Here is a 24,525-nt window from a genome sequence, read left to right as displayed (position 1 = left end):
CTCCAATTGTCCCAGGCACTCAGATCCTTCGTTTAGACATTCACTGCATCCAGCACATTCATCCAATTATTGATCTTGTTTTCATATTGCCAACAACTGTGACCCTACTATCTAGATGTCTTACAAGCAGGAACCATCCCTTCTGTGCTTTGGAAGCTGAATAAATAGCAGAGTTCTTGAATTGATTGTGTGAATGTAACAATGATGCAATAAATGACCCTTCAGTGTATGACTCTCAGATCAGATACACTGAATTTACTGAATTTAGGAGTTCAGTAGAAATGTTTTATGTATATAAATCAACAAATGGAAAGTGTTTTATTTGCCTCTTAGACCATACTCTAACTATAATTTCACATTCCTTTTTACTTAACAGACTTGGCACATGATAGGCTCTTATTTAATGTAGAATGAATGAACTAATTAATTAATGTGTGGCATCCATAGGTCACTGCCCCTTATAGCTATCTTTAGAAAAACACTATACAATAACATTCTGAAATGGAAAAAAAAAATCAAGAGAATAATCAATACATTCTATTAACTCAGTGTACTCCAAGGATGACTTCAGAGAACTTCAGCAAATGGGTGGTATGTGAAGGCTGAAAAAAAATGATTAGGCAATTTTTTATTTTAAAACATTCAGCTAAGTTGAGTGTTACTGTAGCTTTAGTTTTCAATCAGTGCATTTTAACTGGAGAAGTTCAAGTGGTCCAAATTCTGCTATGGGGAACATTTCTGACTGTTTTGACAGATTTAAGAGGACCCTGGATTATCATCATCTATAGAACATTTCATTCTAATGAGTGGATATGCTGGAAATATTGTTTAAAATTATTTAATCCTATTCTACTTCATTATTGACATTGATATACAGAGCCACAAAGAACCCTTATCTTAGTGCAGAGAATGTGTATGGGCATGGAAATTGAAGGCCATTTTTCTCCCTTTTATTTTGGGTACTTGACATGCCTTTATTCTTTGCTACCACAACCTTGCCATTATGGCCAATAGTTGAGAGATACAAGGGCATTGTGTCTCCAGCATGATGAATTGAGCCATGATTCTCATTCATATTATTAGGCACATGACCAGTGATAGAATTTGAGTGATCTGAAAGCCCTTCCTCCCCAGGAATACGTCCCCTACTGCCAGACATGCCACCTGACATTGCAACCTTACAAAACTCCCTCAATACTTAAAGGTTTCCAAAGCAGGAAGATGCCCCAGAATGTTGAGAGGTGGCTGCCTGAGGAGGGCTCAAGTCATTATCACACAATGACACCTCAACCAAAATTATCTGAGCCTATGCTTTCTACTGTGGGAAGGTCACAGGAGAGCAAAGCCCTGCTGGAGAACAAGGCAGGATAAATACTGCTGATAGGGCTACTTGGTAGGAAAAAGAACATGCTGAGTGCTGGCTGGATGGAGGCATTCTGAAACTATTCTAATTGGTAATGATGCTGAGAACTGGCCAGAATCTCAAGACCATACTTGACCTCCCAGGAAAAGGTTATATGAGTCACTTCTTAAACGTAAGCTTTAGACACAAAGCACAACATCTTCTGTGTTCCAGGTGCAGGCTTCCCAGGTTTTTAAATGCGAAATTTGATTTTATCTGTGTAGTGAAATAAGGACAAGGTTAGGTGGCAAGATGAGGCAATCATGCTTGTGACTTAGGATGCTAGATCTGCATTGTCTGAGTGAAAAGGAAAATAAAATCAACTAAACCAAGTAATTCAGGGCAAAGAACATTTTGGTTTTTCTTAAAACAAATAATCAAGGTGAGATATATGAATAATTAATTGTCTCTGTTTTTGCAATTAATTCGCCAATGCATATTTGACCTGAGAGAGGGTATACATAGAGTGTCAATGATGGCATTTGGATGTCTTCTTGATCAAATTCTCTGCATAATTACTCAAGCCTCTATCTCCTTTCACCTGCATCCATGGCCTTCACTCTGCTGGGCACAGTTATCACACCAGAGAACTTTTCTATAAATTCTGTTCTTCAGAAAGAGCATAGGCAAAACATGTCTGCTAGTTTAGGAAGGCTTTTTAGATCAAATACTACCTCTTTCCTATAGCCTGTCTCAGCTCCCCAAATCAGCATTAATCCTTCCATCTTGGAATAGCCTAGGCTTCATGTCTTAGAGCAGAGACTACCAAGGTCCCCCCGACACAAAAGAGAACCATTAAAAGTTTGTTTAGTTGTGTAAGATATGCCAGCTGAAGACAGGAACCAGAGAAAGTAATTCTTCCCTCCAAGAAAGGAAATTGTTTAGTGGGAAAGGGGGAAGAAAACTTTGAAGAAAAAGTGAATTTATTGGAGGGATTGAATGTCTCTGAGAACAGAGATATTTAAAGTTTTTACGAAATGTTTATTGCTGCCCCACCAGATCATACGTAAAACACCCATATCTATTCAATACCACTCGGTCTTGGAGCAATCTTAGTTTTGAAGCACTGGAAGCCTAAAGCAGGGTGAGTATCAAAAAGCACAGAGAGGTATGACAACCGGGTTGCATGTAGCATTTATTTAGCTCTTCTCTGGGTCTCTGCATCTCTCTCTTTGTCCATTGCCTCCCTCTACATTCCAGTAATGATCAATATTTTATCCATCTCTATAACCCCATAGTGCTTCACACACTTATTTTCAAAACTGTGGCTGTCTAGAAGATTTTTTTAAAAAATGAATCTTCCAATGGGCACAGACACCATGCTGTGTATACATGAACATCAGCTATATGCAGATTATGGAATTGTGCTTTCTGGCTTGTGTTATACATGCAATAGGTGCTCACTGAAAGTGACTATTTAATAGATATCTGATGACCTGCAGGTCTTCAGCTTCTGTGTCATTTGCCAGCACCACTGTGGGAAACTAGGTGCTGACCTCCCATTACACAATTCTTGGTTTGCTGTTCGCAATGACTGTTAGGTGAGTTGCACCCCCTGGAGTGCACATCAGCATTACCAGGAGAGGCAGCTCAGCGAGAATAATTTCTCTTTACCAGGAAGGTGTGAGCACTGCTGCATAGAGACAGGGAATTAAAATAGTCTCTAGAAGCATATTTCCTCCCTTTCTGATTAGGTCTATCTTTTATTTACAAGCACCCATATATTTGCTACATATCCAATGTTAGGAAAGATGCTGTGGGAGGGCAAATGAATTTTAATTTGCTAGCCCTTTATTCAAGGAAGTAACACCAAAGAAGTTATCTGAAAACAGTCACCACAGTCTCCTGGTTTCCTAATCTGAGCATCCTCGGATACCCTTGAAGCTTAATCAATGTACAGGATTTTCTGTTCATTTTCAAAATGTTCCATCCACATCTTGGACCCTTGATTAGTGGTCTCCAAAGCAAATGGATGCATGGCAGGAGGTATATGACTCTCCAGAGGGATGCAGGAAACAGAACCTCTATTTGTAAGCATTTCAGCTGATGAAGGAAAAGAAGCTTTGCAGATATTTATTATACAAATTGCCACTTGGTCACTCAGCCTATCCAAACAAGAGATGGTCACATGTCCCATAGGATAGGTGATGTCTCCTTAGGGAAAATTGGAAGATCTGCAAGTGAGAGGGGCTATGGGACACCTCCTTACTGCTTCACTGTCTTTCATCATATTGTGGTGGTTAAAGGTTTACATCAACCTGGTTATTTAGATTTAGAGACTTTTTACTTCCATTATTAATTAAACTAAATCTCACAAAATGGACATGAGACTTAAATTGATTCCAGAAAAGTAGCTACAGACTGAAGGTGGTATCAACAGTGTACACACAAAAACTAATCCCCCACACTTAGTAAATGGACTTCTTCAGGATACATACACACGAACAACAGGAAGAGGCTAATGATATACAAGAGATGAGTTCAAACTTTAAAATTATCAATGTCTATGTAAAATATGGATTTGTTTCTAATATCATTAACAAAGAACTTTAACCATACATTGTCCCTTGAGAGACCAGAAACTGATCATAAACATTAAAAACCAATCATATAGACCCTTAGATAAAAATTCTACATATTTTCAGCAATGTTAAAATAATATACTTTACAAAACTTCTTTTGAAGTTCTTGAAAATTATCAATACGTGAATGAATAAATAAATACAAATAAAGTTGCTTATATTGAAACTACATGCTCAAAATTGTTGTAAAATATTTGACTTTTCTTTCTAACCAATCTTAAATTCTTTCTCCCCTATGTGTGTAAACATGTAAAACAATATTACCTGGATCACTTTTAATCCTGGTTGCCCCCTCTTTAATAATGTTCCATTATGACTTTTTAATCTTGCACATTAAAGACTTTCATTAAAGTAAACTCAGGTTAGCATATATTAACCTGCTCTAAAATGTTAACGTGAGCCGCAGTGGGCTACCAGCTCAATAATCTTCCAATTGTCCCCAGCTCCAAATGGCCCATTGATGCTATATTTGTTCCAGTCTATTGGTTAAATATGTATTTGTGTAGCTTCTTAAAACATTTAATTATTTACCTAAGAGACCTGAACAGCTGGTCTACCAGGTAAAGGCATTAGGAAGCAGTTGGAATGTTAGACCAATTCAATTTAAATACATTATTTTATAAGGAAAATAATTTAAGGCAAAATCTCTTACCTTTAGTTCTGTTCTCCTCTATCATGTAGACATAGATTGATGGCACCTACTCTGCGTATTAAAGTCTGTTAAAAGAAGATCCTGTAGAAATCATATTTCCTCATGCTATAGATCAGTGACCATATCCAAGGTAAAAACATTCAGTGATATTTCATTAGCTCCTTTTTTTTTTGTAATACCAAAAGTGGTTAGACCATATAATGGAGTCATTCCAAATTAATGAGCTACTTTTTGAAAAGCTCAGTATGTTTAATTATAGTTTTATATATAATGATAAAAATAAGATAATCGAATAGCAAATGTGAACTTTTTTATATTTGAGTATATATAGCTAAACCTTCACTGCTGATATCTGTCCCTTTAGCCATCAATTTTCAAAGTTCCTGGAGGATTTTAGAATTTTATGTAGATATGAATACACACTGACATACAAACTTAACACTACACATTCTGAAAACATCATGTTAAAATATGATAACATCATGTTAAAAGCATACTACTGGAGGGGGTACAAGGGTAGTTCAGTGGTAGAATTCTTGCTTGCCGTGTGGGAGACCCAGGTTCGATTCCTGGCCCATGCACTTCCCCAAAACAAACAAACAAGCAAAACAAAGATAGAAAAAAACAAACAAAAATTCAACACAAGTTGCTACAGGAATGGGATACTCACATGGAAAAAGAATGAAATGTGACCCCGAGCATATAGCATACAAAAAATAAATAAATGCTACTGTAATATCCTCAAAAGAATACCAGAAGGAATCAGTCCCCTGAACAATGTATTCCTTAAGGACCTAAGTAAGATATATGCCATGCTAAGAATTCTTTACACACTGGAAGAATAAGAATAAAGGGCTAATAGGTTGGGTTTCAAGAACTCTGGTTTTATGTTCATTCAGAAGTATGGTGAACATTTTATATTTGATTTCATTTCCTTAAATGTAGACAATGCCAGTACCTTTAGCTCATCCTAAACATTTGATTGACTCAGAGCAAGGGTACCATATACCTTCTGTCTGCTGTATATTTAAAAGTTATAAATCAGGGTAAGAAATATTAAATAAAACATATCTCTGTAATGACCAGGAATGCTAGATTGAAGTTAAGATTCTCTGACCCCTCGAAGTTCTGTATCTGAAGCTGGAGGCACTGGGAAAGTGGCCCGCAGCCTGGGCTGTCACCCAACCTGACTTTTCTTCCCATCCCCAATTTTGTCCCATGCTATGAGGGAATCTCCCAGTCTGGAAGCCTTAGAACCATCAAAAAACCACTCCCCTCCTCACCCCACTTCCACCCCACAAAGAAAGGATGTTGTCTGGCTAACTTTCAGGTCTAGGGGTTTGTACAACTAAGACACTGTCCAGGTGTGGGAGCCACAGACCTATGGAAAGGCCCATACAGGCTCGGAAGGAAGTGGGAGCATTCTGAGGGGGAGTTCCATGGTCTCCAGAATCCAGAACAGGTCTAGAAGGGAGTATGGGATTCAGCTTGGCACACACCTTAGCCCCATGAACTCTGCCCGTGCTCAGGTTTAAAGTCTTTATTCTATTAATTCGTTTTCCTTCTGGTACTTGGCACAAGATTTTCTGAAGTACTGTTTGATAAATATTGATTGATTGATGGCCATTTGATGTTAAGTGAACTTTAAAGTTCATTTACTCACCATAATCACCGTGCTGCAAAATGAAGCCTATGAGATAAATACAATATTGATTATTTCTACAGTCTTCCAGAAAAAAACTGAATAATTCACTGGGCATAATTGTTACATAAGTTAGCAAAAAATCATGGTTTCCCTTCAGAATAGATTTGAAAATTTCATGCAGTAAATTTAGAAAGTAACTCAAAATCTGCCAAGTTTCAAGTTTCTAGTAAACTGGACACTTTGGGAACTCTGAATTATTAGGAACACAGTCTGCCTATTTAGATGGCCAGAAGAATTAGAAGAAATTCCACCCCTGATGGCTGATGGGATGGCTCCTCTGAATTAGCTGTTACCATATTGATTGTAATGCCACCAATTTTATATCTCTTTATAGAACTGACTCTCAAAGGGTGAATGTATCCATTAAGGCATTAATTCACCCACTGGAGAAGTTACTAGATTTCATCATATGCTTTTCTAAAAAAACCTTCAAATTTTCTCATCTCTTCTCTCTGTTTGGTCTAGCAGCTGCCTTGGAAATTTTGCCAAAACTTTTTTTGTTGTTGTTTTTAAATGTGACTTGCATTTTTAGATACTGGGTCTTTCCTATAAGAAATCATAAGCATCTCTTTAAAAAGTCTGAGTCTCTGTGTTCCTGCTTTTACTCAACCTTGTCAAAGCCCAGAAAAAGAGTGAGATGTACAAAAATTTAAAAATTAACTCCTCTACTGGTAAGTTAAAACAGTTATACATATTACACAAATGTGTCAATTTGGATTTAATGTCTTTAAAACAATCATTGAATTTTGATGCTTCAGATCATTAGCACATTATTGAAATGCCATGGCTAAAGAATTAAAACTTATTATATCCAATTCCAGGAATCACAATTAGCAACATCATATGTGGTGAATTAGAATTCTGATTACACTCACATTTTCAAGCATGGTACCTAAGGCATAGGACAAGTCAAAATCAACCACTAGCACACATCTGTGGAGTGCCTAAAAGATACTATGTAGAGAGCTAAACTTTTATTTATAAATAAGATTGAAATAAACCATAAACACATGATATGAGAAAAAGAAAAGCAACATATAATTGTTACTGTGGACCAAAGAGATTTTATTAGTCTTTCATTATAGTAAGTTGTTATGTTTCATGTTGAACAATGGAGTATTTCAATTTATCTAATAAAGAGACCCATTTTACAGCATTTATGTAAAAATTCATGTTGATTAAATGTGTTAGTGTAGCAATATTCTGCTTGAAACACATTCCCGTGTGAAGTGGAAGACTCCTAAGATTTTTTAAAAAATCGAATTTTCCAGTGGCTCTGATACTATTATAATCTCTCTTTCTATACATAGTTTCTTTGTTAATTTTCTGAAGTAGGTGTATGCCCATAAGCATGATGCATTTGTTATCTGTTTCTCTCCACTAACGGAAATTAGCTGCATTCATTTCACACAGAACTTTGTTAGAGTCTCTAATGATATATGGCATACAATTACCAAAGACAAAAAATGCCCAAACCAAATCAAAACAAAAAGAAATCAGTCCCAGACTTGTTAAGATGTGTGTACATGCTGGCTGGTTTCAGATCTTTTGTTGGTTCATGTCAATTCCCCCTTGTTCCTTTGGGTTTGTATGTATCTCACTTCCCCCACCATCTTCTGCAACATAACAGTTAAAGAGTTTTATACAATACCTGGCAAATACCTGGCATCTAAGAAAGACATTTGTTTCTTTCCCCATCAGCTCAAGAAGCTGAAACATTTGACCACTTTCACACATTTCCCCTAGGGATGGTGTAAGAAATAGGAAGATGAGCTGGTTTTGTCTTTTGTTGCCTGCAAGTGTTGCATAGCTCTTTCTGGCAAAGAAAATGAGTGAAGAGAAAAATGAAATGTCAGGATAACTTGCTGCTTAACTCAGGTCATCTGTTGAGAAAGAGGGAGAGAGGAGTAAAATATAGGGAGAGAATTCACATGTTCTGAGTCTTTGCTGAAGTTTACAGAAACCTTTATGCAGTTATCCTCTAGCTTAGTTAAAGCTGTTAGTGATATCCATTTCCTGCATATGAATGGGAAGAACTACCTTTATTTGGTTTCAGTAGGGAATGTATTTTACTGTTTGCCAGGTCATAGAGAGTTTGATTGATGGAGCTGGAACTGGCATCAAGAATGGTTCCCTAGCTGCCTCTTGACCTTACCCACAAAGAAGTCTGTGGTCTCCCCTCTAGACGATGTGTTCGTAGTTTCAAAGAGGGCAGGGCAGGAAACTCTACTCCAGCTCAAACTCACTCTCATTTTATTATTACAAACCACTTCCTTGAAATTAAGAGAGCTACTCTTAAAGATCTCAGGATCTTAGGTGTTTCCGTAAGCATCCTTTTCTCAGCTCTAGTTCCAGGAAACACTAGTAAAACAAATCTGTTAAACAGGAACAAAACATCCACCCTCTTGAATCTTCCATAATACTCATTAGTAGGCTGAAAGCCCAGAGAAGATGTTCTTTAACAAAACAAACAAACAAAATTCATATTTTTAATGCTTTCTTTCCAAACTTTTTAACCATGAAATTCTTTCTTATTAATCCATTAAGATTCTATTGTGAATTTCTCTAGTAAATGCAAAGAGCCGTGGAAAGAATCACCAGTGGCTCATGCCTGGGTGACAGTGAGAAGGCTTTCAGTATGGAACCAAGATCAAAAAGGATATAAAGTTGTTGGGGGCATTAGGAAGTCTCCACACACTAGGCTGAGGGGAGGAGGGAGGAGATGAGGAAACAGGAGAGAAAAAGTGAAAAAAACTGGAAAAAAAAAAAAAAGGTGTGAGGGGCCATGAATACACATGGCTTTATTTAAACTTTCTTGTGGAAGAAATGAACTAGACTGCAAAGCAGCAAAGGATACTTTGTTTTAAAGAATCCATTTTTTTTTCAAGTACAGCAATAGTCTTTTTTCAAGGAATTCTTAGGGAAAAAAAAAACCCCAGTATTTTAAATTTGAGTCTTTGGCCCATGCATCTTTTTTTTTTTCCCTCCAGTTGAGACCTGGGCAGAATTAAGCCTCTGTGGATCCCAATCTGAAATCTAAGGCATGATTTAAAGCTGCAATTGTGTCAAAAGAGGATAGATACCTTGAATTTGGCCTAACCTAGGAGAAAAGGTTGTTGTTAATAATAATGTACATAAAACAACTAGAAGACTGTGCAGGTCATAGTAGACATTTAATTGTCACTTTCCTTTTTCTTTCCCTTTTTGTCTTCTTCATCCATGAGAAATGACATTAATGTTTCTCTCCTTGAACTCCTCCAGCATCACCCTACTCTACCACTCATTTGATATTTAACCTTGTTTATGTTATGATTTAACTTTTGCTGCTTTAGTATTGCCCTATAACTACGCTTTTATATTCAGGAAGTCTTAATGATGTCAATAATTCTGTCAGCTATGTTTTCCCATCTTCAAATTTGGACATGAGATCTGACGAATGATTTTGTGCGTCCTTCTAATTGCTAAAGGGGACTCCTGAAAATACATCGTTATAATTAAATTTTTAAGACATATCATGGTTTATGGGGTTAATTGGAAATTATTTTGGCAGTAGAATAATTCAGGATATATGGACCTCATTTCATATCTAGTTACAGACAGACTGACTTTTTGCATGAAGGAATCCGGTTGCAGTGTATTTGCAACATGGATTCAAGCTATGAACTAAATTCCCTGCCAGTTGTGTGGAAGGTTTCCCAATTCCATGCTGCAGCAACTTGTAGGTGAACCAATTTATAATGAAGCCCCAATGCTGTCATCCCTTGTCCTCTAGGAATTCAGATCCTGGGCAGATGCCATTATCTTCCTGAACTATCACCCACCATTCAGAGCAGAAGGTTTAGGGCATATGAATAATGCCACAGTAGGAGGGGAGAGCCCACGTTCCCAAACTTACCAATTCCCATATGCCTACCTTTCTCCTTGTTGTGGCAGGACTGCAGCAAGAAGCCAATTATTTCAGAAGGCTTTTGTTTTGCAGTAAGACAGGTTTGCTTACTGCTGCGCATTAATTCCTGGCTGTAGATATAATGGCCACATGGTTAGTTTTGCCTGCAAATTTTAGCCCACAGCAAAACACTACAGCGCACAAACTCTACCCCTGTTAAACAGAAAAGAGATTAAATCTCATTTTGGACCTATCTGGAAATAGTTATGAGTCAAACTCACAGAAGTCTTTATAAAGGACTATTTGACCTGCTTCCATAGTGCAGATCTGTACTGTGAGAATACTATCAATGGACAGACTGTGTGGCAAGGATTCAAGTGGGGCCTCGAGGATACAAGAGAAAAGACCTCTGCTCAAATAACACCCTAAAGAAAGCATTCCCATGAAAGAGGGGATGGAAGGCTCAGAACAGAAAAAGAAATACAGTTAATATAAAAATATTTTGAATGTTACGAATTTTCCAACTTGATTTTAGCCACCAAATCAGTCAGGCTCCAGTTGGGAAAATAGAAACCCACATTAGTTATTTAACTTTAGAATTTAATATGATCAATTAATTAAAGAAGGAGAACTGAACAGGAAAAAAAAGGGACTAGTAAGGTAACACAGACACCTTGGGAAGCAGCTTCCATTCCTGGGCCCCAGAAAAGAAAGAGAAGAGGTTGGTGGATGTTAAAACCTATATGTTTGGAAAAACCCACAGAGCTGGAGCTGCCCATGACAGCCTCAGGAGCTACAAGGAGTGATCTCATGGGACACAGCCCTCTGAGGAGCAGGCTGTTATCTCTGAGGAGTTACAATGAAATAGTCCTGGAAGGGGAGATCAAAAAACTGGAAGTTGGAATCAAGAATGGGACTAACTGCTACTGGAACCAACTGTTGCCGTCAGAGTCACCAGGAACTATAAACCAGCAAGAGCTTCTTCCTCCTTCAGGCCTCATATCTTTCTCTAGATGCCTCCGAGGAGGTGACAAAGATGAGAGATAACACCTTAATAATCGGCACAGTTACAAAGCTAAATTTACTCCGAAATTTCATATAATGGTAGCTGAGATAGTGTCAGTACAGGCACTTCATATCACTTATGTGGAAAGTGGACAGAGAAATGTAAAGTGACTGTTTCAAGAATTCAAAACTTGAGCCCCAGTGTCCTAACCCACCTATAGCTCTTTCCTCCTAACAGAGCCTCTTTTCAGAAACCCTGTGGTCAGAAGGAATTCATGCAATCAGATTCAGGGAGTGACAGGTCACCTTGCATTCTGCAAGCAGTGTCCCCAAAGCTTCCTGCCTCTTTAGCAGTCCTCTGCACAATTTAGTATAGTGCCTCATATCCTTCAAAAAGTCAGTGAAAACTAGCTTTCTTTTTTGAGGAAAAAAAAAAGGATTCTGAAATAGTCATCAATGCGCCTTCATATCTTTCAAAATGTGCAGGTTTGAGGCAGGAGGGCTGAGAACTTCCTGCTCTTCAATTTGATAAGGAGAAAGCTTGAGCCTCTAACATTCCGGCCATTTATGTGAATCACTTCACAAGTATGTGAGAAGGAAATGGAGAGTAAATAGCCTATCAGAGGATCAGTCCCTACATTTAGTTCTCATGCCGTTGTACTAAAATTATTCTTTTGTTTTTGACATTCTATTTTAAAAGTCTATTAAATCGTAACTCTCAAAGTAGGAAAAAATATCCCACTGTGCTCTTGTGTAAAGGACAGAAAAGTACAAAGGGTGTTTAGGATGTCTGACTGGATTTTTCTCCCCTTTTTTGGTAGAAAATAATATCTGAAAGTCTAGAGATATAGAGAAAAAATTTACCAGAGGAAATAAAAAGGTAACATGTTGGAAGAGACGCCTGTGAGGCCAGTAACAAGAACAGCTTAGTTTTTTACTGTTTGTCCCTTTCTTATAGGTTAATATCATCCACATATTCACTAATTTTACAAAGGAGACCTTTTTAAGTCAATAGGTCTGTAAACCTATGCTGTTAATGGGGCGGTACTTAGTCTTCATGGGAGGGGTGCCTGGGATGGTGTAGCATATTGCTACTGAAGAGATCAATAGCTATCAACTGGTACTTTTTAACATGTTTTTCAGTCAAACAAATGAGGAGGCTTTGTAGACCTGGATACGGCCTGAATCTAATTAAGTAAGGAATTAGATGGGATGAGCTTCCTGATTTCCTGAGAGTCAAACTACCTCCCTTGCTCTTTTCTGTTCCTTCCAACGCTTCCTGCCACACTAGTTCCCATTGCTGACCTTTTGCATCCTCTCGCCAGATCTACCGAACAACAAATCCACCCTCTTCTGAAGGCCCACCTTATGGCATGGTTCCTTTCGCATGTCCTCTCATGCAATCCATGTAATTTTCTCCTTTTTTTGAATTTGTAAAGAATGATACAATTTGCTGTTCATCATTGCTCTTGTCTCCTGGCTGTTTAATGTGTTCTCCTCGTGGACTATGAGCTACTCAGGAACCAAAGGCAAGATTTTCACCTTGTAGGCTGACCAGGTGATGAGCCTCAGGTATTTCTCAGGCTTCTTTGCTTCAGTTGCCAGTGTGCACTTGCATAACATAAAGGAGTCTCTGCTTTTCTACAGCAGTTTACAGCTTCAGAAGCATTTCTGCAAACGTTATTTCCCTGCATAAACGTAATCTAGAAACAACTGGAGGTAGATACTGTCATTTCTCTTTAGTTAAAGAAACTGAGGCTCTGATAAGTTAAGGAAATATTCTGTAGCAACAGTTAGCAAGGGAGGGGTTAGGTCTACCTACTACAGTTGCTAAAAATAGGCCCAGAGCTCCTTTGGTTAAAATTTTAAAATATGCCTCTCTATCCTTTAAGTTAGAAGACATCTATTAAGTGAATTTTAAATGAAAGGAGGACAAAAATTAGACTGTCAGTATTCTCAAAGTATGGGATCCTAGCTTTTCTTCATCAAAATTTTCTAGGTGTTTTTTGTTTAATATGCAGGTACCCAAAGCCTCCATCCCAACTACCTGGGTCAGAGCTCATGGTACATGGCCTGAGAATAAACATTCTATATTGAAATTTACTGATAGAGAGCCCCTTGGCAATTGAAACAAATGATTTGAGTTGTATTTTGTTACCTGATGGGTCCAAAGAGTGAAAGAGCACCCTCTTTTGCAACTCTACCATTTAAAACAAACTTTATGAATTTTTATTTTTTAATAGTCTGTCTCCATCACTTGTAAGTATCATTTTCATGAAAGAGATAAAACATAGTGTTTAAATCTTTCATAAAACATCCATCAATACATTTTACTGCAGTCATCAAGCCCTCGGATATGGTTAAAGGTCAGAGGTTGGGAGACAGAAGAGTGGAGCACGAAGCTGTAGGTGGCAGAGTATTAGATATGATAGTTTGACAAAACCATTCACAGGCAAAGGACTTTTCTTTTCAGAGCAGGAACTCACTTTTAATGGACACATCCCTATTTTTTCCTTCATATATCTGTGCAATGGAAATCTGAAACACAAAACCAGCAGTACTAGAAATATAGTTCCTGAGATATGGGTAGTCCTCTCTTTGAGAGTGATTTCAGTGAGAATACTCTGTTCAAGTGACAAATGCTTGGAACTGCCTCCCTTGACAGGAAGTGGTATGGGTAGACATGGGCCCATGTGGCATGTCAAGTCCAGTAGAGCCTGCAATAATACAGAAAAGGACAGTAGCAGGGGTGGGAAAGAGCATAGTTACAACAGGGGTGTTTGGCCATCATGAGCATTTAGTGAGGGGCAAGTCATACATAATGCCAACCCTGTACATTGAATGCACTTACAATAGCCCCACCATGCCATCTTTCTATGCATCTATAAGATAGCCTTTAAATCCAGCTCCCTCCTGCAGCAAATTTCATTTTCTAATTTGGCTAGATGTGTATATATATACATATATCCATATTTAAATATCATTTTATTGTTTCAAAACTTGTAATTCATTCAACAATTACTTACTGAGAATCTACAGAGAGCCCCCCCAAACCTATAATTTCTTCCATGTTAAGCCTTTCATTTATTTCCCCTTCCCTGTTTTGTTTCTGAGTATTATGACATGGTGTATGGACTAAAGCAGGTTTTATTGGACTAAATAACCCACTCTAGTTCCAATCATGTATACATTGCTTATTATTTGGGAGGGTTCCACCCTCTAACAATGCTGGCATCAGATTATATTGTTTTCAGAGCTCTTCTGACATTGCTCAAGCATGCTGATCATACACAAACAAATACATCTGGGCTTGATAAAGCTAAATTGTATATAAGCTCAAGTTCTTCTTTGCTACTATGTTTAAACAAAAATAACCATGTTATTTCCAGATCCAGTCAGACCCCAAGAAAAGCTACCAGCTCTTGCCAGATAGCAAAGGACAGACTGGTAAGAACAGAGAGAAAAAATATAAAATTTATTTTCCCTCTTAGAACAAACCAAGAGAAGAGTCCATTTGGAAGGCTGGAGGCATTGCTTGATAGATGGGGCTGAGGTTGGGGCTGGGGTTGAAGCTAGCTCCTTCCTGCCTTCATCCCCCCTTGTCTGAATACAGCACCTTACTAAATTGGTGTAGATGTTGATGTTGGAAGCAGCAGACTGGAGACTTGAAGATCACCTGATCTAACCCCCCACTCAGGACAGGTATCCCTTCTTCCTCTTCCTCGAGTGATGGACATCCAAAATCTGCATGTGCTTCTCAAATTATACTTGCCCAGGACGGCTTGCTCTGTAGTTACAAATTGAGATTGAAATATTAATTCCTTCCTGATTTAGTCACTTCCATACTTCCACACTTCTGATCAAGAGTTTCCTCAGCTTGGAATGTTTCCCCAAGTAAGCCTTCCCATTGAGTTTTCTCTTACATTGTCAAGCAGATCCCAAGGCTCTCGTCTTCACAGGGCTCACTCTATTAAGAAAAGACTAGCAATCACAGTACAGGTCAAAACATATTAAACAGCATCATGTGCCAACAGCTAACGGAGCAGACTGGGAGGCATAAGGATCAGAGTTTCTGTTCCTAGATCTTTGCTGTAAGCAGACTATCAAATGAATCAGTCACACAATATGTTTATCTTATATTGCATTAGACACTGGAGGGACACATGAATTCTGGACTTGGTTGATGAGAACTCAGGTGGAGAGACAGAGGAAGAACATATTACGAAAACAACGAAAGGTACTGAGAAATGTGTGACAAGCAGCCCTTGGGTGCCCCAGGCTGAAGGAGCTTAGAGGAGGAGGTAATCATTGGAAGCAGGCAGTCCTGGTATACTTTGGTTTGTAATGAAGGGGAAGAAAGATTGCCTAGGAAGGGGAAGGGTCTGTGTAAAGGAACAAAGGTGGGAATGAATGTTTTTCTTCAGAAACCTGTGTGTCCATGCCCGCTGACATGCAAGATGCCAAACTTCTCAAAAAGGGCTCTTACAATTAGAAAGTACCTTAAGCCCAGATGCTATTGGGCTCCATAAGATTAGGAGAAAATCCTGAAGAAGTTTGCTAGCTCTGGGGAATTGAAGTACTTATTAATCCAGACTGTAGGAGCTGTTCAGGCAGATATGAAACTTGTCTCCACACAGCCGTTCCCCCTAATGGGCTGCCTCATGTCCCCAGTGGCTACCTCTTGGGATGAGCAGAAATTTAAGACTCTTTCTCCACACCAATTTTCACACTCCAGATGCCAAGAAGGGGGACAATTAATATTGCTGCTGACAGTTATTCTAGTTTGGGTCCAGGCTCCTGGGACAAAAACTCTCACTGGGATATCTGAGTTGTATCTGGACCAGCAGTAAAGTTGCTTTAGAAAAATATTAAACAAACAAAAATGCTCAGGGATTGTGTCTTAGAAAATATATCTCTGTCTTTTAATTATTTTAAAATAATTATTGAGCATATAGCATCAGACCAGCATGTACTGGGTGCTATAGTGTGGATACAAAAGAAAAAATGGAAGATGTGGGCATATTTCCATTAGAAGTCCAGTTTGAAGAACATGTTACTGATTATGGTGCAGTGCCAAAAACACAGTGGGTGCACTAAAAGCCTTAGTTCAATTCTTAGTATTTAGGGAGAATACAAAAGAAGCAAGTGAGGATAAAAATATTTAAAAGAAAAAAAGACAAAAGACCCACAACAATTTAATAACAAAATGTTAGAGCACACTCTTCTTCCCTCTCTCTCTCACTTATGCTTTTTTCTAGTATTTGTTGTTCTCTTTTATTTATGAACCTTTAAGAGAGAAAAATATTGCACACGTACCTTCTCACTCCTATTGCAGAATCTCCATGCATGCAGGTTTCACTATGAGAAATAGATAAGTACAATTAGTCTGTACCTCACGTCTAGTTATCACTCAGCAGAGCTGCTGAAGCTTTACATTTTCACGTAACACTCCTGTACATATCTCCATTTTTAATTATTTCTACAGGTTTTAATTTGTAAACTGTCATGTGAGATTTGGGGTTGTATTTTGCCAGAGTAACTGATATGATTGCAAAAGCAAATTACAGTTATATCCAAAACTTTGTTCAGACAAAAAAATTATTACATATTTTTAGTCTTGGGGGAGGGGGGAGCTCTCTAGAACAAGCTTCTAAGCAAATATAACAATTCTGGTCTCCTGAAAATTGATATATTCAATTAAATTCTCACAATCTGGTTAGCTTTCAATAAATACCATTTAAAACCCGAAGTCTCACTGTTATAAACTTGACACCAGGCAATGGAGCTTGTATCACTGTTGCTCTCAAGATTTTCAGCCAGTAATATGCAGCTTCAAAACTCTTATCTTTAAGCTCAGAAAGCAATTTGAATCACATTAGAAATCTCATGCAATAAATATCATCATTATTTTAACTTGATACTCCTTGCAGTAGAACCTTTTAATTAAGATTCAACTGAATTGAGAAGACATAGAAATGAAATTTGATTAAAAAACAAAATCTCTTTTTCTAAAAAGAGATTGAGGAGTGTGACGTAGTTATAGCAGACATGCTTAACGGCCTAAAGGAACAAAGAATTTTAAAAAATGTTAACAGTTAATAAGCTCTGAAAAGCCAAAACGATCAGTCATACATATTCATATGATTAAAAATTATTTTTAGCAATAATTACATATAAATATTTTTCTATACACACATATGTATGTGTCTGTACTATATTTGCTAGTTAGAAATTACTTTTACCTTATCAATACCTTATTGCTAAGTAATACTAATGATATATATGTCCAAAAGATTAAGGTCCAGTCATCACAAGTTCTTGAAAGTAATAAAATTAAATCAAACTGCTTAAGTATCAGACTTCATCATTTCCCGATGTCTTGCCCTCTAACTAAAGTGAAATGACTTTTTTATTCTAGTGTACTTAATCAAATACTAAAGGAGCAAGGAGGAGGAGAGGGTAAAGAGAGAGAAGGAGATAGAGGGACCTTTAACTTAATATTTTAAATGGGAAGTCACAACAGTCAATTCTCATTGACATTTTCCCATACTCTGCTTAATTAATGCTTTTATTATCATAAACTGAATTTGTTTCCACGTGTTAAGTAAAATCTTGGAGAGGCCATTTACTCTGAAATTTTCCTTCCCTGAGGAAGTGGATAACCAGGAAGTTTAGAGAGAAGAGCTAACTCTTTCCTCATCATGATGTGGTGATCATTTAGCATGTATACCCCTTGTGGGTGGAGCATTGTGAAGAATCTTGGATTTTAAACAATGAAATTGGCACCAAAGAGGAGACATTAGAAGCTTCAGGTATGGGTCAGTTTCATCATCATTTGAGCAAGGCATCGCTGTCTGCTAAATGGTTGGTAAAATGAATTGGAATGAGGAAAGCCTGGCATAAGTAACTTTTTAATGGTCCAGAAGAGAAATGATGGCCTGAACCAGAAGGTATTTGGGATGATAGAGAGGAAAGATGTTCACTATAGATATAAGATATATAATTAACAAGACTGCATCTCAATCTATACCAGCCGTGAGATTGGGAAAATTATTTGAGATCTCTCTGAGTGTTCTCCTTGAAACACTGAGTAGACATCAATGCTTTTGTCATATGAGGGATAAAAAGAAGACCCTACACAGACTTGTCTGGAAGACTGAAAGAGTTACAGCCTGACTTCTGTGTTCTAGTCAAGTTGCTGGGTGTGCTGGTTTGAAAGGATTTATGTACCCTAGAAAGCCCATGCTTTAATCCTAATCCCATTTTATAAAGGCAGCCATTTCTTCTAATCCCTATTCAGCACTGTATGTTGGAAACTTCAATTAGATTATCTCCATGGAGACATGACTCAATCAAGTGTGGGTATTAAACTTGATTAGGTGACAACGTGAGTCCACCCATTCCAGGTGGATCTTGATTTGTTTACTAGGATCCTATAAAAGAGGAAACATTTGTGGAGAGAATGCCCTTTTGAAAACAACAGGAAAGTCACAAGAGAGCCAGGCAGAGCCATGAGGCCCAGAGAACCACAGAGTCCACCAGCCAGCAATCTTTTGAGATTCCGAGAGCAGAGAATGATGACAGAATAACACAGCCACAAGCAGCAGAGTCCACCAGCCAGCAGCCTTTGGAGATGAAAAGGGAAAATGCCTCCCGGGAAGCTTCATGAAACAAGAGACCTGGAGAGAAAAACAGCAGATGCTGTCATGTTCACCAAGTGCCTTCCCACTTGAGAGAGAAATCTTGAACTCCATTGGCCTTCTTGAATCAAGGTATTTTTCCGTGGGTGCCTTAGATTGGACATTTCTATAGACTTGTTTGAATTGGGATATTTTCATGACATTAAAACTGTAAACGTGTAACTTATTAATTTCCCTTTTTAAAAGCCATTCCATTTCTGATATACTGCATTCTGCCAGCTAGCAAACTAGAACACAGGGTAACCCTTGAGACAAGTTCAAGTACATATATCAATCACTGAGCACTTATTTTCTAGAGACAGTATCATATCATTTCTTATAAAACAAGTGATCAACATATGTAAACATTTAAATAGGCACAGAAGTGCATGAGAAAAACTAAAAGAATTGTAGAAATTTGTTGCAGGAAGTCTTTAATTGGGGTGCTAGAATCAGGAGGAGATGTATGTAGGAGCTGAGAGTTGAGTTAGCTCTCATTGTGCTTAGAAATGGGAAGCAATAATATGAGTGAAGGTGGGACCCACAAACAAAGGCACTGGGGTACAGAGGGGAAAACAGAAGTTTAGAATAGGACATACTTGGTAGTGAATTCTGGCCGTTACTCTCTGGAAACTTACCCCTGGGGCCTATTAGGAACAGGAGCTCTATAAATGAAAGTGGGACAACAGTATTACTAGTGAGTTTGATACAAAGAAGACCATATCATATGGAAGCAGAGGGGGTTAGTTCAACACATCAATTAAGTCCATGAACACAGAGGAAAAAAGAATCATAAGTTTGAATAATTATGATATCTGTGCTTTTCTGTATATAGAATATATTTGCATAGAAAGATGAAGGAAAGCACTCTGGTGAGGATGATAAATTATATGGTCTTTCAGGAAAGCAGGGACCAACACTTACAGATTGCCATATAATTTAGTAATTAATGAAATGAGCTAGTTTTCCTAACTAGTACATATCCCACCATCTCTATACCTCCCATTTTTCTATGGTTCAAACGTATCATATGTCCTGTACTAAGCAAGTACCCATTGAATTCAATTTTATTAGTTAAAAAAACAACAACAGGAAATATAAGGAAGATAGTGGGATAGAAATATAGATGAAAAGCAAATTAATTCAAACAGTCCATAGAGTAGCATTTTTTTTAAGTGCTGAATTCTGCAATTTTGCTAGCATGTCCATGAGACAATAGTTTGGTTCTTATTCCATCTGTGTCCTTCTGTTTGTGCCAGTGGTACTAGAAATGTCTCAGAAAGTACATTTTTGAGTTTTCAATGACTTACTTGCTCACTCATCTCATTATCTGGCAGGCTGTTTGTCTTTCTTTTTTTTCTTCTTTCTAACAAATGTAAAACCTACAGCGTTTTCTATACATATCTTTTTTGAAAATATTTGTTTCTGTTTGTATGTGGGTGTGTTTCTCTAAAATATAGCTAGAACCCATTAGAATATACTGTCAGAATCAGTGGTAGGACTTTGTGTCATTTCCCTTTCAACTTGAAAAATAACATTTTGAAAAAAATATTTTTCATACACGACATTTTTCTCCCTATTCACTTTGATAGCACCACCTGCTTCAGGAAATATATATTTTCCACAAACCACTCAAATGAACTAATCCATTTTCACTATGTGTCCTTTTTGGCAAAATATCTACAGAATTTGCTTTCATAAAGATAAATTCTGTTGCTTTGCTTTTGTCTCTTTTTTCTCCCTCTCTCTTTATGAATGGAAAATGATTCCTTATAGGGAAATACATACAAACATAAAATTCTAAAAGCAATTAAAATCTCTTATTTGGGACGAATTTATTTTAATCTCTTTGTTTCTCACTTTCATCACTTGTAAAATGAGAATTCTGAAACAAAATGTCCCTCCATTCATATTTACTAAAAATTCTGTCCTTGATATTTTACCTGGAATCAGAGGTAGATGCAATGTGGGCTTCTTGGTATACGAATTCTGACACAGTCAGTTGTCATATGATTTGTGGAATTAGTGGTACTATCAGACTTGGTAATTTCCCCATGGGGAAAAGAAGACGCTGGAATTTGCTCTTTGAAAACACAGGTTCCCTAATGGAAGGCACAGAAACAAAGGAAAGAAGGCAGAGTAGGGCTTAAGTGGTCTCTGTCTCTTAAGGTCACTTGAAGAGTTATCAGCAAGCTCCTGTGTAATGGGGAGACACAGGTGGACTTCCTGTGAGCCCGCCCCTCAGCCTGCAGTCCCAGAAGTGAAGATTTGCCTAGGAGTTTCCAAGTCAGAGAGGTAGGATGGCAAGATGGGGAAAAACATGCCTTGACTATCTGAATGTAGATGTAATGTCTCTGAGTTTCATATTCATTATTTAAGAACAGGATAACTCTCCACTTTTCTGAGTGAAATTTGTGAAAATTAATATCAATGAAACTACCACCCACATATTACATATATGTGTTTGTGCATATATATAGATAGATTGATGCATGTATGTATAATTTTCCTTTCATGCACAAATATCGGTTGGCAAAGGAAGCTAGAATAGGGCAGAAATGGTATGGTCCAGAGAGATCCAGGCTGAGCATGCATCAGACTTGATGAGTCCATTTTCAGAATTATCTCATGTTGCAGAGCCCCATTTTATAGGCATTTGGATGATTTTAGATCTGGAAACCCAAACAATGCCTTGAAAATGCCAGAGAGACCCATTTTAAACCTACTTTATATAATCTGGGTATTCATGTTGTGGAGCCATGATCCTCACTACCTCTAAAGGTGTTCCAGCTTCCTAGGGAGGACAGTGGTGAAGGGTGAAGGGAAGAGGAGAGAGGGAAAAAGTTCATTGAGCACTCACTATCACCTAAGCCTTTTATATGCATTACCACTTTTAAATATCATGAGTCTCTCAGGAAGTAGGTGTTAATCCCACTTCAGAAACAAAGAACTGTGAGGGTGAATGGTGAAAAGTCATCCAGCTACTAAATGTTAGACCCAGGATGCAAACACAGAAGGTTTGACCAAAAAGCCTGGATTTTAAATCACTTCTCTAGAGAGATTCTCAGTTTTACCTTTTCCCTAACCAAATTCAGAGTAAGAGAGTGACTTGTAATTAGGGTGTTGAACCTAATTTGAACAGTTAATCCCTTCACTGGACATTTTCATGCTGCGCTCTTTCTCGGTGTTCTCAGCAGTTGGTGAAGTAGGGCCCCCAGCTGTTTCACAATAGAACAGTTCAGTGATGGAATTCTGCTTGAATTGTGATGGCTGGTGTTCTTTAGAGTGCAGTGGACCAGCATTCGAAGGCCTGGACTCCAGTCCTTTGCAACCAAGAGCTCTTTTCATTACATTAAGCAAGTCAATTTATTTCTCTCATCTCTTCGTTTGCAGACCCATGGATAAGAATATCAGTTCTTTTGTTGTTTTTAAATGAGATACTGCAAATCAATCATAGAGAATGTGCATAATGAAAGATAGCAGTCACTGTAGTTATGATTCCAGTTTTACCGGTATGGTACCATGTGACCAGAGAGAAAACTGCATGTAAGATAATCAGTGTGAATGTAAGGAATAGGAGGGGATCTGGGGTTATAAAGATTAAGTCTTTTTGATATTAGTCCAAGGCATTGGGTAGCATATCATTCCACTTCCCGCAGCCTCTTATTTCTGTTGATAAAAATAGGAGAATTGTAAAACCTTTGTCTCGTTTGACTGCTACCAGTCCACTCAGTTCTCAAAAGGGAACAAATGTTAGGGGATGCAATCCTGTTTGTCTACTCAAAAGCAGTATTCATTTAGCTTCTTTATGCAGAAAGCCAGTGGTGCTGCTAAACAGATCTTCCCGGGAACTATTGCTCCCACTTCTTCATAAATTTGGGTGAAGGTTTTTTCTGTACTGAGATGAAGAAGCCACTGCTACTTGGTTGCTGTTCTTGAGCATCCCTCTAAGTGGGATTTTCCCAAGAGTTTTCCCTTGAAGAAAAGCAGAAGAGAGGGCTGGTTTTAGAAGTGGCTGCCACACGGGAGACTCACAGCCTCTGGGAAAAGGTCTCACCACAGGCTATTATTAGAACCGAGCTGTGAGTTTGCAAATGGAAAGCGAGACTCTGCTTGCACATGCAAATACACTGTAGGTGCCTGGGCGCCAGTGAGTGGAAGGACTCACAGACGCCTCCTCAGATAGCATCTGTCTTCCTCTGTTCACTAGGAAGGTGTGCAGTCACGCTTTTCTCCCTGCTGAGAAGGAAGTAGTCTATGCACAGGCATGATGCTAAACTCAGATCGGAGCAGGCGCACCTCTCGGGGAATTTCCATTGAGGCCAAGCAGAAGCACCGTGAGGCAGAAAAGGCACCGAGGGCACGGCCATGACAACTGGGTTCTTCTCCAGGGGTCTGGAGCCAAATGGCTACCTCCCTGGGTCTGTTGATTCTAGAAATGAATGAAAAAGACTAGCAGAACACTAAGTTCCTTTCCTAGGCTAAAATGATAAATTCCTCTATCCTCTTACTATATACCACAATCTTACGCCTGTACCTTGATCTGTATCTACCAGTGGTGGCATGGAGCCCTCCTGATGTAATCCTTAGTAACACAATGTGTCTCTTTATCCTGCCATTTATATCATTTAAAATGACAGCAAAAAATCCCTTCCAAATGTAGGCTTCTAAAACTTTTCATACTCCCTTATATAGAGCAATTGTGCACATGTAGCATTTCACGTAGAGACAATTAATTTCTTCTTCCTTAGTATTGCTTAGTTTACAATAGTTGGGTTCCTTTAACTATAGGCCTGTCTCCCCCCAAGCTACCAATATCAAGAAATACACCCTCCATCCTTGCCCACATCAATGGCCTCTTTTATCAATTTAACTTACATGGACACATGTTATTATATATTTGCTTTGTAAACAATGACACATGTTAATTACTACAATTTGAAGGATAATAATAATAGCCACATTAAATTACAGTTTCTTTTAATATCCCAGGACACTTTACATGTTTTTGAAAACTATATCTGTTATTTATGAGCTGTGTATATCCTTCAATAAGTTAATTAAACTCTTCGGACTTCAGTTTCCTTATCTGTAAAATAGGGATGATAAAACTACCCAACTCACAGAAGGTTTTGAAATTCAGAATATACACACATAACAAATACAGGCCCACACACACCACATCCTAATTTCTCCCTTTTTTCATCGTTTTGATACTTAGAAACATACGCCCTTTGCTAGAAACATTCAGGAGATAGAAAACTCTATAATAAAAAATGGAAAATGTAGAATAAACCATAACGTATATCATCATCAATAGTAATGTCTAAAAATTACTAATAAAGCTAACACCAACATGAGTAATTGGCCAAAAATGAAAAATAATATTTTCTAAGTAATATTAAAGTACAAAGAAATGAGAAGAAAGTGGAAAATAACATACCAATCAAAATTGTTATTGACTGATTAAAACATCAGTAGTGAGAAAAGCGTGCTTGTACTAAGAACAAGAGAATTAAAGATGCCAAGCTGTGTCTTGTCCAGGTGAACTTGTTCTACTTTGCTAGCTGTCGGAATGCAATATACCAGAAACAGAATGGCTTTTAAAAAGGGG

General features: G+C 37.9%; 1 long non-coding RNA gene across 3 annotated transcripts; it reads right to left on the bottom strand.

Annotated features, from left to right (window-relative positions):
* Window positions 1-13,713: 13,713 nt before the first annotated feature.
* On the bottom strand, window positions 13,714-22,119 carry LOC143662635 (uncharacterized). 3 transcript variants are annotated; one of them, XR_013165500.1, is made up of 5 exons: window positions 21,986-22,119; window positions 20,855-21,013; window positions 16,549-16,590; window positions 14,849-15,019; window positions 13,714-13,949 (listed from the first exon to the last, which is right to left on the bottom strand). It is a non-coding gene; the product is annotated as an uncharacterized LOC143662635 (long non-coding RNA). The 3 variants fall into 3 exon arrangements; XR_013165501.1 differs by lacking the exon at window positions 13,714-13,949 and adding an exon at window positions 19,550-19,576 and having other exon boundaries at window positions 14,760-15,019; XR_013165499.1 differs by lacking the exon at window positions 13,714-13,949 and having other exon boundaries at window positions 14,760-15,019.
* Between the last annotated feature and the right edge of the window lie 2,406 nt (window positions 22,120-24,525).

This window comes from Tamandua tetradactyla, chromosome 18 (genome assembly GCF_023851605.1).
Source record: "Tamandua tetradactyla isolate mTamTet1 chromosome 18, mTamTet1.pri, whole genome shotgun sequence".
Taxonomy (NCBI): domain Eukaryota; kingdom Metazoa; phylum Chordata; class Mammalia; order Pilosa; family Myrmecophagidae; genus Tamandua; species Tamandua tetradactyla.
Note: the sequence above shows the minus strand (reverse complement) of the source record. Positions and strands in the feature narration are given on the sequence as shown.